The following is a 14,257-nucleotide window of genomic DNA, read 5'->3' on the forward strand; positions in this document are numbered from 1 at the left end:
GGGAATGGTTGGACAGCCGGATTGGTTCGGGCATATTATGCGACCCACTCATTCATCATGGTGAAGAAGGCTTGTTTCGCCCTTCATTTTGATTATTCGCGGATGATCGAGGCTCAACAGCGGTGTCCCTTGCGCAGAGCAGCCGCTACACTTTCAACGTCATCCGCCAAAGGTCTCTCTACCCGGGTTCCATTGCTAATCAAAACAAAATTTCAACCGTCAGAAGTCATCACATTATTAAGCACTAACGATTTGGCATGTATAGCTAGACTCACACGCGCTATGGTAGTCCTAGAACCGACTAAACCATAGCTCTGATACCAATTAAATGTAACACCCCAAACCCGTGACCGTCACCGGATTTGACCACGAGGTGTTACCGGGCTTACTTTACTTATTCCTCTCTTGGAAAATTTTTTTTGTTTTCCTTTTTCTGTTCCAGGCAGGCTAGTTAACTGTGTCACTGTCACCTTAAAAATCATATCTCGAGTTCCAGAACTCGAAAATGAGTTCCGTCAATTTTCCCTGAAACTAGACTCATATATCCATCCATGGATTTATTTCTAGAATTTTTGGTCAGGCCAATTGGTACAGTTTATTAGTTAAAGTCACCCCTGTTTCAGGGTTCGACTACACTGACCTTTGCGCATTACGACCTGGATATCATCTTGTACAGAGCTCTAATGCTCATGTCGTTTGTTTCTAATGAAACTAGACTCAAAGGGGAATCTATGAATATAAGGCATGACTTCTAATTGTTTCTGGATAATTTATGGTAAATTTTCCAAGTCAGAGCAGGGGATCCAGAAACCGTTCTGGCCCTGTTTCATGAAAACCTGAATATCTCTTAAAATACAGCTCATACGGTCGTTTCGTTTCGTCCATATGAAAATAGATTCATCACGGTTCAATTTCATAATTTATTCACTATTTAATTCTACTTCTACTATTTTTAGTGATTTTTCCATCTCACCTCACTGCTGCTGGCAGCATCTGGTACTAAAGCAAACAATGACTATTTCATAATTCTTCCATGGCCAACTATTTCATCATACATAATACAAACTATGGCCACCTTATCAAAATTAAGGTTTCTAAGGCTCGTGCCTATAGGTTTTAGATTCACACTCAACCGACCACATAGGCCATCTTCGCATGGCTTAAAGTTTACAACCCGAGATTCAACAAAACAAAATAGCCTATACATGCCAAATGTTCTCCTAGTTCAACTACGAAGACAATACCAAAAGATTTCCAGCGGTGTGATGACTTCAATGACGGTTCGAACACGCAAACGATCACGAGTCCAAGAGACCTAAAATGGGTGACAAGAAAACACCGAGTGAGTTTATAACTCAGTAAGTCATAAGCATTCGACAACCATCCATTAATAAAATTATCACAACATGAAACAATAAACGAGGCTAGGTACTCCATCCATATCGAAACTATACCATAATTCCTCGGACCTTTCGGTTCAATCTCATACCAAGTCATACATCCACATTTCATATTCTATACAATACGATATTTGAGGCATTTTTACACACCAACTCATTTTCACCACAATCATACAATTGCAATCATCACATAGATTTAAAGCTTACCAAGCTCAACCCCGAGCATGAACATATTGCCCATTCGTCATGAGCTCAAGGTACTTACCCGATCCGCTGTCCGGGATTAACTCGATAATGTCGCACACTCAGTGCCAATTGTAATGCAAGAGCATATAGTGAATCCGCACACTTAGTGCTATATATATTCAGCTCGCACACTTAGTGCTATATAATCAAACTCGCACACTTAGTGCTGTACAATTTTAAACCCGCACACTCAGTGCCAATCTTGTCACCGTGTCCATTTATACCAGCACACTTAGTGCCGAGACCAATACCTTATGCATTTTGCTGCCTTTATACATTCAACAATGGCATCATTCCATACACATACATTTGAATTTACACATCAACTCATTTAAACACAATTGCATAAATATTATGATCATTTAAATCAATACCAAATATATGCTTAATGACTTACCTTGTGTTGGGTAAAATGGTTCCAACTCGGCTATTCGATGTTCTTTCCTTTCCTTTTGCTTGATTCTCCCCCTCTAGCTTCTTGAGCTAATCAATAAATTAACTAGTTTAACCGTCTTGCCAAATATTTATACATATATACATGACATCAACAATACTATCATCATTAATTCATCAATTCACAAAGTTTTATTTCACGAACATTTGACCCATTTTTACCCCATATGGCGAATGCTACATTCATTACCCAACTAGCCATTCAACAATTTTCAGCCTCATTACCACCCTTTTTATGTCTAATCGTCTAAATGAGATCATAAACATGCCTAACTATAGCCGAATGTGCAACATTAATCTAGCATTTCCATTGCATTTAACACTTAACATTTACCCCATCTAGGCCAAATTTTGCTAGCACACAAGCCTTTGGCGAATGTCCTTGACCTCTAGTCACCCAAAATTTCTTTGTTCTTTAAAATTCATCCAAGACTACATTCGCACTTCCAACTAATAATTTAGGTGCTCTCAAGCTCATTCACAAGTACTATTATATATCACATTAAGCATTAAATCATTTTGCAACATAAATTTTATAGCATGGCGAATACTCATGCACATACACACATAACAACAAGAACTCAATGGCACAAAAATCTCCTTTTTGTTAAACATTCGAACTCACTCATCTCCATGCTTTCATCACAACAACATCAAAACACTAATTAGGAAATACAACATTCTTGGCCGAAATTTAACTCACCTAACAACTTAGTTTCGATCCAAGATTCAAGGAAAAATTTGAACCAATCCTCCAAACTATGCATGCATTTTCAAGAGTGGCATAAAACATACCTTCTTGTATCAAAACACCTTAGTCTAGTAAGCTCCCATGGCTGATTTTCTCAAGCTTCCCCCCTTTCTTCTTAGTACATTCGGCCATGCAAAGAAAAATGAGAGAATGGACACTTTTTTTTTCTTCTTCTCAAGTCATGGCAATTGTAACAAAATGAGAAAGGATGAACAACAAAATTTTTCTCCTTTCTTTTTCCTCAACTCACGGCAACAAGGGGGGGCATCCACACTCTTTTTTTTTTCATCATTTTCCTTTTTTTCATTTCTTTATTTTCCTTCCATAATGCACTAGGCCAACATGTCTAGGACATGTTTTCTTTGCCCAGCATCATGTCATGGCCAGCCACTAACCTTAGGAAATGGGTTATTTGACATGCAACTCCACCTTTGTGTTAACATGCACTAATAAGCCATTTAAAATTAGCCTATCATATTTCACCATGTTTCACATTGATCCCTATTTAATAATTTCTCATAAAATTGGTAAAATTAGAGAATGAAACTTCCACATATGCATGCACACACATAGTAAGCATAGAATATAACAATTAATTATTTTTATGACTCGGTTTAGTGGTCCCAAACCACTTTCCGACTAGGGTCAATTTAGGGTCATCACAATTCTTATAAGGCCGCACACACTTACATCCACATACTTAAGCTCAATAATTATAACATAGCATCAAGCACTCATATGGCCGATTATACTTAGTCATACTTGCACAAAATCAACAATAAATTTCGAGATTTTCACACCATATAAGTACTAGGCTGAATATACATGCAAGTTTCACAAACATTCTTCAACCATTTCTTCTTTAAACAAACATATTTATCATTTACTTCATAACCAAATCATCATATGCAAACACATATACACATATAGGTGCAAGGCCGAATTTCAAGGTGTTCATAACCATCCAAAACACAAATTTTAACTAACATGCAAGAAGCATAAACCATGCTCATGAGCATACCATGGCTGAATACATCACACACCATACTCCTTTTAATTTTTTTTGGTCATGGTTAAACAAAGGATTCAATGTCTTACTCAAGAATGCTAAAAGAAATTTCAAGAGTAGTCAATCCATCATTGCATGCATCATCAACAAGCTTCACATTTAGCATGCAATGGCTTTAACACAATATCAACCTTGGCCAAATACCATTTCCATGGCACAACAAGGATTTGAACCATGGGCTAACATGAACATCAAGTTAGCAACTAAAACATGCATGAATCTCATGACACAACCTCAAACATACCTTAATCTTGATGCAAGTATAGCCAAATCTCCTTCTAGATCTCTTCTAAACCAAAAATGGAGCAAAAATCCCTCCTTCTTCCTTAGTTTTGGCTCAAAGAAAGGATGAACAAATTTTTTTCTTTCTTTCTCTACAACTCACGGCAATGGGGGGAAGATACCACACTCACACACATTTTTTTTTTCATTCTTTTCTTACCCATACACCTTTGTTTATGACATGTTTTGCCCATCCTCTCTTGCCATGGCCGGCCACTTCATGTTAGGAGGGGAAAATTGACATGCAAATCCCTTATTTTTGCATGCATTATCAACTAGTCATCACACATTTCCCCATCATACTTTCAAAGTTTACTACTAGGTCCTTTCTAGTGAAATTCACATTTATAACTCTAAATCGAAACATCAAAAATGTCACACATGAATTAACACATATCATAGGCATCAAAATAAATTTTAAATTATTTTTATGCCTCGGTTTTGTGGTCCCGAAACCACATCCCGACTAGGGTCAATTTTGGGCTGTCACAGTGTTTGCAAATTTGGGTGGCAAAATGACTTGGTAAATATCCTATTTTTGTCCACACGGGTAGTGACACGGGTGTGTGTCTCAGCCATGTGTGACACACGATTATGTTACACGAGCGTGTGTCCTCTGGTGTTGAAATATAAACCAAGTCAATATGCTCCACACGACCTCACACGCAGGCGTGTGACTTGGCCGTTTGGCATAAGTCAGTATACCCTACAAGTTTGGCATAGCCTAGCACACGACATGGTACACGGGCGTGTGTGGCTATTTTTAGGGCACAAGGGCATGTGTGTTAGCTGTGTGACCCAAGTTAGAGAGTTACACGGGGTCAGAAACGGGTTGGGACATGTGATTCCATTTCGAATGTCCACACGACCTGTGACACGAGCATGTCTTTGGCTGTGTGAGACACACGGCTAGACCACACGGGCGTGTGTCCCCTATTTTTTTGGAAAATTTTTTAAATGTTTCAAAAGTTTCTAAAGTTATCGGTTTAGTCTGAACCACCTCGAATGCATGTTTTGGGCCTCGTAGGCTCGTATTAGGGACTATATAAATGTTGTTGATTGATGACTGTATGATATTTGAAAATGTATGTGTAATTGCATAATATGTTAGGTAATGCTCCGTAGCCCTCTTTTTGGTGTTGAATACGGTGAGGGGTGTTACATTTATTGGTATCAGAGCTACGATTTAGTCGATTCTCGGACTAATGTAGCATATATGAAAGTCTAGCTATACATGCCATATATAACCTGTGATAGTGTGATATCTCCTAACAGTTTTAAAATGTGTTTTCATATAGTAAATGGATCCCAATCAAACTATAGCTGATGATGTCAAAAGTAATGCGTCTGCCTCTATTCACGGAGTAGCGCAATGAAGTTTAGACCCGTAACGTGTTGCCAGGGAGGAGAGGCTAAAGAAGCTTTCTTCCAGATGATGAATAAGTGGTTCACGGAGTTTGTTTGAACAAATCTGACTGCTCAACAACCTCCAACCCCACCTAATCCCCAATTGGTTCCCATAGTTACTTAAGGTGTGGAATTTCTATGACTGAATAAGCTGCCAGTTGACAAGATTCAAAAACACGGAGTCGAAAAGTTTAGAGCCAATGTTGATGACGATCCTGAGTGAGCTAAGTTTTGGCTTGAAAACATTATCTGAGTATTTGATGAACTTTCTTGCACATCGGCGTATCACTTCTAAGGGACACTGCGTATCAATGGTGAAATACTTTGGTGCCTGTGGTACCGAGAGAAAGAGTTACCTGAGAATTCTTTCAAGCTGAGTTTAGAAAGGAATATATCATTCAACGATTTATCAATCAAAAATGCAAAGAATTTTTGGAGCTGAATCAGGGTTGTATGTATATGACAGAGCATGAGCGAGAGGTCATGAGACTCAGTAAATATGCTCGGGAATGTGTTTCAACTGAGGCCATTATGTGTAAGAGATTTGAAGATGGGTTGAACGAGGATATCAGATTTCTAGTTTGGCTTCTATAGTTGAAAGAATTTGTGGTGCCAATTGACAGGGCCTGTAAAGTCGAAGAACTTGGCAAAGAAAAGAGAAAGGTTGATTTCAAGGCTAGAGATTTGAGAAAGAGATTGATGAACAAACCATATCAATCCTCATCAAACAAATCACAAGATTTGTATAATCGTTCAACTGCTTCGGTGGGATATTCCAATAGATGTCGTGGGAAGCAAAATTCGAGTTCTTAAGCCCAAGTTATGTCAATAGCAAGTATTGTTAATACTAGGTTCAAAAGACCTGAATGTCAACGATGCAGAAGACAACATCCTAGTGAATGTAGAATGAATAACTACACTTGTTTTAGATGTGGCTTGCAAGATCACTTCCGAGATTGTCCTGAGTTAAATGAGAAAGATAAATCTTAGAATGCAAGATCAAGCAATACAACTGCTAGAGGGAGACTAACCGGAAACACTGGAACTGTGAGTGGTAATTGCGGTACTATGAGAGATTCTACAGTGAGATCAGAGGCTAGAGCACCTGCTAGAGCCTACGCGATTTGTGCTCACGAAGATGTGTCATCACTCGATGTTATCACCGGTACATTTTATCTTTATGACACTAATGTAGTCGCATTGATTGATCCTATATCAACTCATTCATACATTTTTATGAATTTGTTGTCTAGTAAGAGTTCACCTGTTGAGTCTACTGAGTTTGTGATTAATGTATCGAACCCCTTAGGGAAGTATGTCCTAGTAGATAAAGTTTGTAAGAGTTGTCCTTTAATGACTCGGGGTTACTATTTTTCAGCAAATCTGATGCTTTTACCGTTTGATGAGTTCGATGTAATTCTGGGTATGGATTAGTTGACACTACATGATGCCATTGTGAATTGTAGATGAAAGACAATTGAATTGAAATGCCAGAATAGTGAAATCATTCAAATTGAATTAGATGAGTCGAGTGAATTGTCTGTTGTCATTTCATCTAGGTCAGCTCAGATATGTGTGAGAAAAGGTTGTGAAGCTTATCTTGCTTATATACTGGATACAAAAGTGTCTGAATCAAAAATTGAATCAGTACCAGTAGTTTGTGAGCATTCGAATGTGCTTCCAAAAAAGTTACCGAGATTGCCACCGATTAGAGAAGTTGATTTTGTTATTGAATTAGTACCGAGAACATTATTGATATCAATAGCTCTGTACAAAATGGCTCCGACAGAATTGAAAGAGTTGAAATCTCAGTTGCAAGAGTTAACCAATAGAGGTTTTGCATGACCTAGTTTTTCGCCCTAGGGTACGTCAGTATTGTTCGTAAAGAAGAAAGACGGATCAATGAGACTTTGTATTGATTATCATCAGCTTAATAAAGTTACGATAAAGAACAAGTATCCTTTGCCAAGAATTGATGATTTGTTTGATTAGTTGAAAGGGGCAATGGTGTTTTCAAAGATTGATTTAAGATCGGGCTAATATCAGTTGCGAGTTAAGGATTCGGATGTGCCAAAAATTGCATTTAAACAAGGTATGGGCATTCTAAATTTCTTGTTATGCCTTATGGATTAACTAATGCTCCTGCCGTTTTTATGGATTTGATGAATCAGATTTTTAGACCTTATTTAGATAGATTTGTTGTTGTGTTCATTGACGACATTCAGATCTATTTATGAGATGAGTCTGAACATGCCGAGCATTTGAGAATTGTGCTACAAACCTTGAGAGATAAGCAATATTTCGCTAAATTTAGAAAATGCTAGTTTTGGCTCTGAGAAGTCAGATTTTTGGGACATATTGTTTCAGCAGAAGGTATACGAGTTGACCCGAGTGAGATTTCTACAGTTGTTAATTGGAAACCACCGAGAAATGTATCTAAAGTTAGAAGCTTTCTGGGTTTAGCTGGTTATTATCGACATTTTGTCAAATGATTTTCGATGATTGATACAGCGATGACTAGATTGCTACAAAAAGATGTGAAGTTTGAGTGGTCCAAAAAATGTCAACAGAGTTTTGATCAGTTGAAAACATTACTAACTGAGGCACCAGTACTGGTTCAACCTGAGTCGGGTAAAGAGTTTTTGATTTTCAGTGATGCGTTATTGAATGGTTTGGGTTGTGTATTGATGCAAGAGGGAAAAGTGATAGCTTATGCCTCCAAATAGTTGAAGCTGCATGAAAAGAATTATCTGACGCACAATTTAGAGTTGGCCGCTATTATTTTCACATTGAAAATTTGGTGACATTATTTATACGGTGAAAAATGTCATATCTTTACTGATCATAAGATTTTGAAGTATATAATGACTCGAAAAGATTTGAATTTGTGACAACGAATGTGGCTCGAGTTACTGAAAGATTATGAGTTAGTGATTGATTACCACCCGGATAAAGTCAACGTAGTTGCAGGTGCTCTGAGTAGAAAATCTTTATTTGCTTTGGGAGAGATGAATACACAGTTATCTTTGACTGATGATGGTTCGATTCTAGGAAAGTTGAAAGCTAAACTGGTTTTTCTTCAGCAAATTTGTGAAGCTCAAAAGTGTGATACCGAGTTACAAGCTAAAAGAGTGCAATGTAAGTCGATTAGTGATTCAGACTATCAAATCGAATCCAATGATTGGTTATTGTTTTGAGGTAGAGTTTGCATACCGAGAGATCTAAAGCTTATATAAAAAATTTTGAATGAAGCACACAGTGGTTGTTTATCTATTCACCTGAGGACTACTAAGATGTACAATGACTTGAAACAGTTGTATTGAGGTTGGGCATAAAATGAGACATTTTAGAATTTGTGTTGACATGTTTAGTTTGTCAACAAGTAAAGCCGAGCATCAGGTGCCTTCGGGATTGCTACAGCCTGTGATGATACCAGAGTGGAAATGGGATAGAGTTACAATGGATTTCGTATCGGGATTACCCCTGTCTCCAAAGAAGAAACATGCTATTTGGGTTGTCGTTAATTGACTAACGAAGTCTGCACATTTCATTCCGGTATGTACAGACTATTCACTTGATAAATTGGCTTAATTGTACATTTCAGAGATTGTTAGATTGCACGGGGTGCCAGTTTTGATTATTTCAGATAGAGACCCGAGGTTTACGTCGCGATTTTGAAAGAAATTACAAGAAGCTCTGGGTACACGGTTGAACTTTAGCACCGCATTTCATCCGCAAACCGATGGTCAGTCTGAGAGAGTAATTCAGATTCTCGAAAATATGCTTCATTTTTGTGTTTCAGAATTTGAAAGTAATTGGGAGAGATATTTTTCATTGGTTGAATTCACGTATAATAACAACTTCCAATCGAGCATAAAGATGGCACCGCATCAAGCTTTGTATGGTCGCAAATGCCGAACTCCATTGTACTGGACCGAACTTAGTGAGAAAAAGATTCACAGGGTTAATCTGATTAGAGATATTGAAGAAAAAGTGAAAGTAATTCGCAACAGTTTGAAAGCAGCTTCAGATCGATAGAAATCGTGCATGGATTTGAGACGAAAAGACATTGAATTTTAGATCGGTGACAAAGTATTTTTGAAAGTGTCTCCGTGGAAGAAAATTCTTCGATTTGGTAGCAAAGGCAAGTTGAGTCCGCGATTCATCGGGCCGTATGAGATTATTGAAAGAGTAGGACCAATAACATATCGGCTGGCTTTGCCGTCAGAATTAGAGAAGATTCATAATGTGTTTCATGTGTCGATGTTACGCTGATATAGATCTGATCAATCACATGTAATTTCTCCAGCAGAAATTGAGATTCAGCCTAATATGACATATAACAAAGAACCGATCAAAATTTTAGCTCAAGAGGTTAAGGAATTGAGAAATAAATGCATAGTTTGCTGAAAGTGTTGTGGCAACGTCACGGGGTAGAAGAGGCTACATGGGTGCCCGAGGAAGCTATGAGAAAACAGTACCCTAATCTTTTTGCTGGTAAGATTTTCGAGGACAAAAATTCCTAAGGGGGGAAAGTTATAACAACCCGTTTTTAGTAAAATCAGAACAGTGGTTTTGGGACCTCAAATCCAAAGTTGAAATATTTATTTTATTATTAAATTAAGATCTATAACATGGTAATATGATTGTGTGAAAGTTTGGTTCAGAAATTTTATTATTTAAGAGGTCAATTTGATAAAAAGGACTAAATCGCGTAAAGTGAAAAAATTAGAGTTCTATAAGCTAAAAGGGTTTAATAGCTATGAAACTAAATGTCTAAAGGGTTTATGTTGCAATTAATCCATTATTTATTTGGTTTGACAAAGATGGACATGGTTAGGTATTTTTAATTGTATATATTATGGTTATTTATGTAATTTAGTAATAAATGTTAATAAATTAAAGAAAAACAAAGTATTATGTGGATTACCATCTTCTTCACCGAATTTGGAATAAAGGAAAGCCAATGTTAGGGCTTGGAAGTTCGACTATCATCTATTGCTTGCATGGTACAATTTTTGATCCTGTTTTTATTGATTTCTATGTTTTTGAGATCGTTGCAGCTAGGTCGAGCAAGCCGAGGGATTGTTTTGCAAAATTGTTGAAGATTTAGAATGTTTCCATTGATGAATAAGCATGTATTTTAAAGATTGATAATAGATTATGAATGTTTGATGATAGTTATACAAGTTTTGTTAAGTGATTTTTAGTGAAAATACAAATTAGGGATTAACTTGAGAAATGTGGAAAGTTTGTGGATATATTGTGAAATAAATAAAAAATATGGGCTGATATGTGTAGTAGGAAAATTCGACTAGCATGGATTGGTATCAAATTGCGTTAATTTGTGTTTTTATGAAATAAGAACTAAATTGTAAAAGTTGTGAAATACTTGGGGCAAAAGTGTAAATGTGCTTTAATGAGTGTTTTTGGATTAAATTAAATAGAGTGATAATTAAATTAGCTAAATTTGATTACATATAGCTCAAGAAAAGGGAAATTCGGACTTAGATCGAGGAAAGAACAAGATTTTGGATTAATCGATTCGATTCACTGTTTTTGCATCCGAGGTAAGTTTGTATGATTAATAAGCTTAATGTTATATGTGTTTATATGCTTAAATATTATAGTGGTGATATTACGACATTGCGGAATCTATTGACAAACCATTGAGACAGTAAGAATCCTGATTGAACCTTAGGAATTGATAGGATACTAGTGACATGTCATTAGGCGTTATTGTGATTATATGATATGGGTGCTAGTCCTGTACGTCCTATTGGTGGCCGAGTATATCGGTATGTGTTATGGTTACTTGACAGCTTGTGTGAGCAGCACCGTGTAGCTACCTCTTGACTGATAGCTTGTGTGAGCAGGCTCGTTGATAGCTCGAGGGTGAGCATATATGTGATATGAGATTGAGATAGCTTTGGCTATGTATGTGGCACTTTGGTGCAAGATTCCCGAGTATCCGATATTATTCCAAATGGTTCAATGGGAAAAGATGATGGTACGGGGATGTAAGAAATGATACGGATCAGTTCAGGTACTCATGATAAGTTTGTCAAGTGAGTGATAATTGATAAGTTTATATGAAACGTAAGTGAAAGTTGATGAATTTATATTTGATACATAGAATTATGGCAATGTGTAAATTGTTGATTCGAATGTAATACTTATGTTTACTTATGTTCTTTAAATGGTGAATAAAGTGATAAATTATACTTATTAATCATATAAGCTTACTAAGCTATAAAGCTTACTCTGTTTATTTTTCCGTGTTTTATAGCGATTTCAAAGCTAGATTGGATCCAAGGATCATCAGAGACTTCATTACACTATCAAGCTATCATTTTGGTACTTTTGAATCTATGTTTTGGAATATATGGCATGTATAGGAACTTTGGTCTCTTTGGGATAATTTGATGATGATTTTAGCCACTAGAATTGGCTTGTAAATGTTTAAAGTTTGGTCTTGAATATATATTGTCATGAATGTTGGCTTAAATTGTTGTTTTGGTTGTGTATATATATATATGTGTGTATATGGTTTATGTTGTGAGTTCTATTATTGGTTATATAATGCTTGTGGATTATAGGTGTGGTGGATGTCAATTTTTTGATATATGAGAAAATATATGCTTGTGAGTTTGAGCATAATGATGCATGTTTGAAATTGTCTAATTAGTTGAAATGTATATGTGAATTTGGTATAAATGGATTGACCTATTTTGTGACTTGAGTGTATTGTGGATAATGATATTGAGTTAGCATGAACTAGGCTTGGTTTAGTTGGTTTGAACGCTTATGTATGCTATGTTTTGGTGTCATTTGGATTGATGTAGGTGTGTGAAAGTTTGGGTGGCAAAATGGATTGGTAAATGGCCTATTTTTGTCCACACGGGTAGAGACACGGGCGTGTGTCTCAGCTGTGTATGACACACGATTATGTTACACGGCCGTGTGTCCCCTAGTGTTGAAATATAAAGCAAGTCAGTATGCTCCACACGACCTCACACACGGGTGTGTGACTTGGTCGTGTGGCATAAGCCAGTATACCGTACAGGTTTGGCATTGCATGGTACACGAGCGTGTGTGGCCATTTTTAGGGCACACGGGCATGTGTGTTGGCCAGGTGACCCAAGTTAGAGAGTTTCACGAGGTAGGACACAGGCTGGGGCACGGCCATGTGATTCCATTTCGAATGTCTACAGGGCCTGTGATACAGACGTGTTTTTGGCCGTGTGAGACACACGGCCGTACCACACGGGCGTGTGTCCCCTATTTTTTGGGAAAATTTTCTAAGTGTTTCAAAAGTTCCTAAAGTTATCGGTTTAGTCCCGAACCACCCTGAATGCATGTTTTGGGCCTCATAGGCTCGTATTAGGGATGTTATGAATGTTGTTGATTAATTATTATATGAAATTTGAAAATGTATGTGAAATTTATGTATAATTGTATAATATGCTCGGTAATGCTTCGTAACCCTATTTCGGCATTGAATACGGTTGAGGGGTGTTACATATGGCATGGGGATGTTGTTGTGATGATGTCTTTTTGAAGAATAAATTTTGTATATTTGTGATTATGCTTTTGAAACCGTAGATCCGAAGAAAATTCAATAAAGTTATTACGTTTTATATAAAGCCGAAATTTATTTAACTTCGATTTATCGATGCTTCACATCTCTTAAAAACATATATATATATATATATATGCATATTAGTAATGTTGTGATTAAGTGGTGGTTTTCTCCCAACATGGTTTTGAGGAGATAGTGTTTTAAAGCAGTGACATATCATTCTTAGATATTCCTTAAGGATCGGGTTCGAAGCGTTACACTTTTGATGGCAAGGTTTAATTAATAGGTTTTTTTTTTTATTAATTCCTATTACTTTCCTTAAAGATGCATTACCAAATGAGCGAAGAATGGTAGTTTTATCAAAAAGGGGAATCCTTATAACTATTTTCTCAATGTTTTAATCCAAGTCAAAGGATTTGAATCTATCAGTAGAGCCTCAATCAATCGGATGACTTATGTGGTTGTTGGGTACACGTCATGACTTCCTGACTGGCTAAGGGGTGTTACAAATTTTTGGTATCAAAGCCTAGGTTAGCCGATTCTAAAAAAAAATGAAAGGTTAAGTCACGCCCCGTCATGCATGATATATCTCTAGCTTAGTTCCTGTACTTTTGATTTACTTAATTTTTGTTGTAGCTAAGAAATATTTTTGAAAGCTCAAGAGAAGTGATAGGCAAAGTTATTGAGAGCCATGTACCTCAGCACAAGGACAAGGTCTTGCAGCTGATTTGGGCATGACCAAAAGGGCTTTTCGTGATGCATTCTTCACAATGTTGGGTTAATGGTTTGAAAAATTTAGGGGGAAAACCCAAGTGCCTCAACCACCTTAGTGACCTCAGCCTAAAGTGGTACAACCAGTACCTCCTAGACCTTTGTCACCAACTACAACTTAGTTTAAGGGAGATCTCATGAATGAGATATGTAAACGTGGTGCTAAAGAATTTCTAGGGATAAGGGTGATGATCTCACTGTAGTAGAACAGTGGCTATCTCACATAGATAGAGTGATTGCAGAGCTGAAATGTACGCCGATGGATAGTCTCTTGTACCCTATTTCCTTGCTGGAAG

Source organism: Gossypium arboreum, chromosome 6 (assembly GCF_025698485.1).
Source record: "Gossypium arboreum isolate Shixiya-1 chromosome 6, ASM2569848v2, whole genome shotgun sequence".
Classification (NCBI taxonomy): domain Eukaryota; kingdom Viridiplantae; phylum Streptophyta; class Magnoliopsida; order Malvales; family Malvaceae; genus Gossypium; species Gossypium arboreum.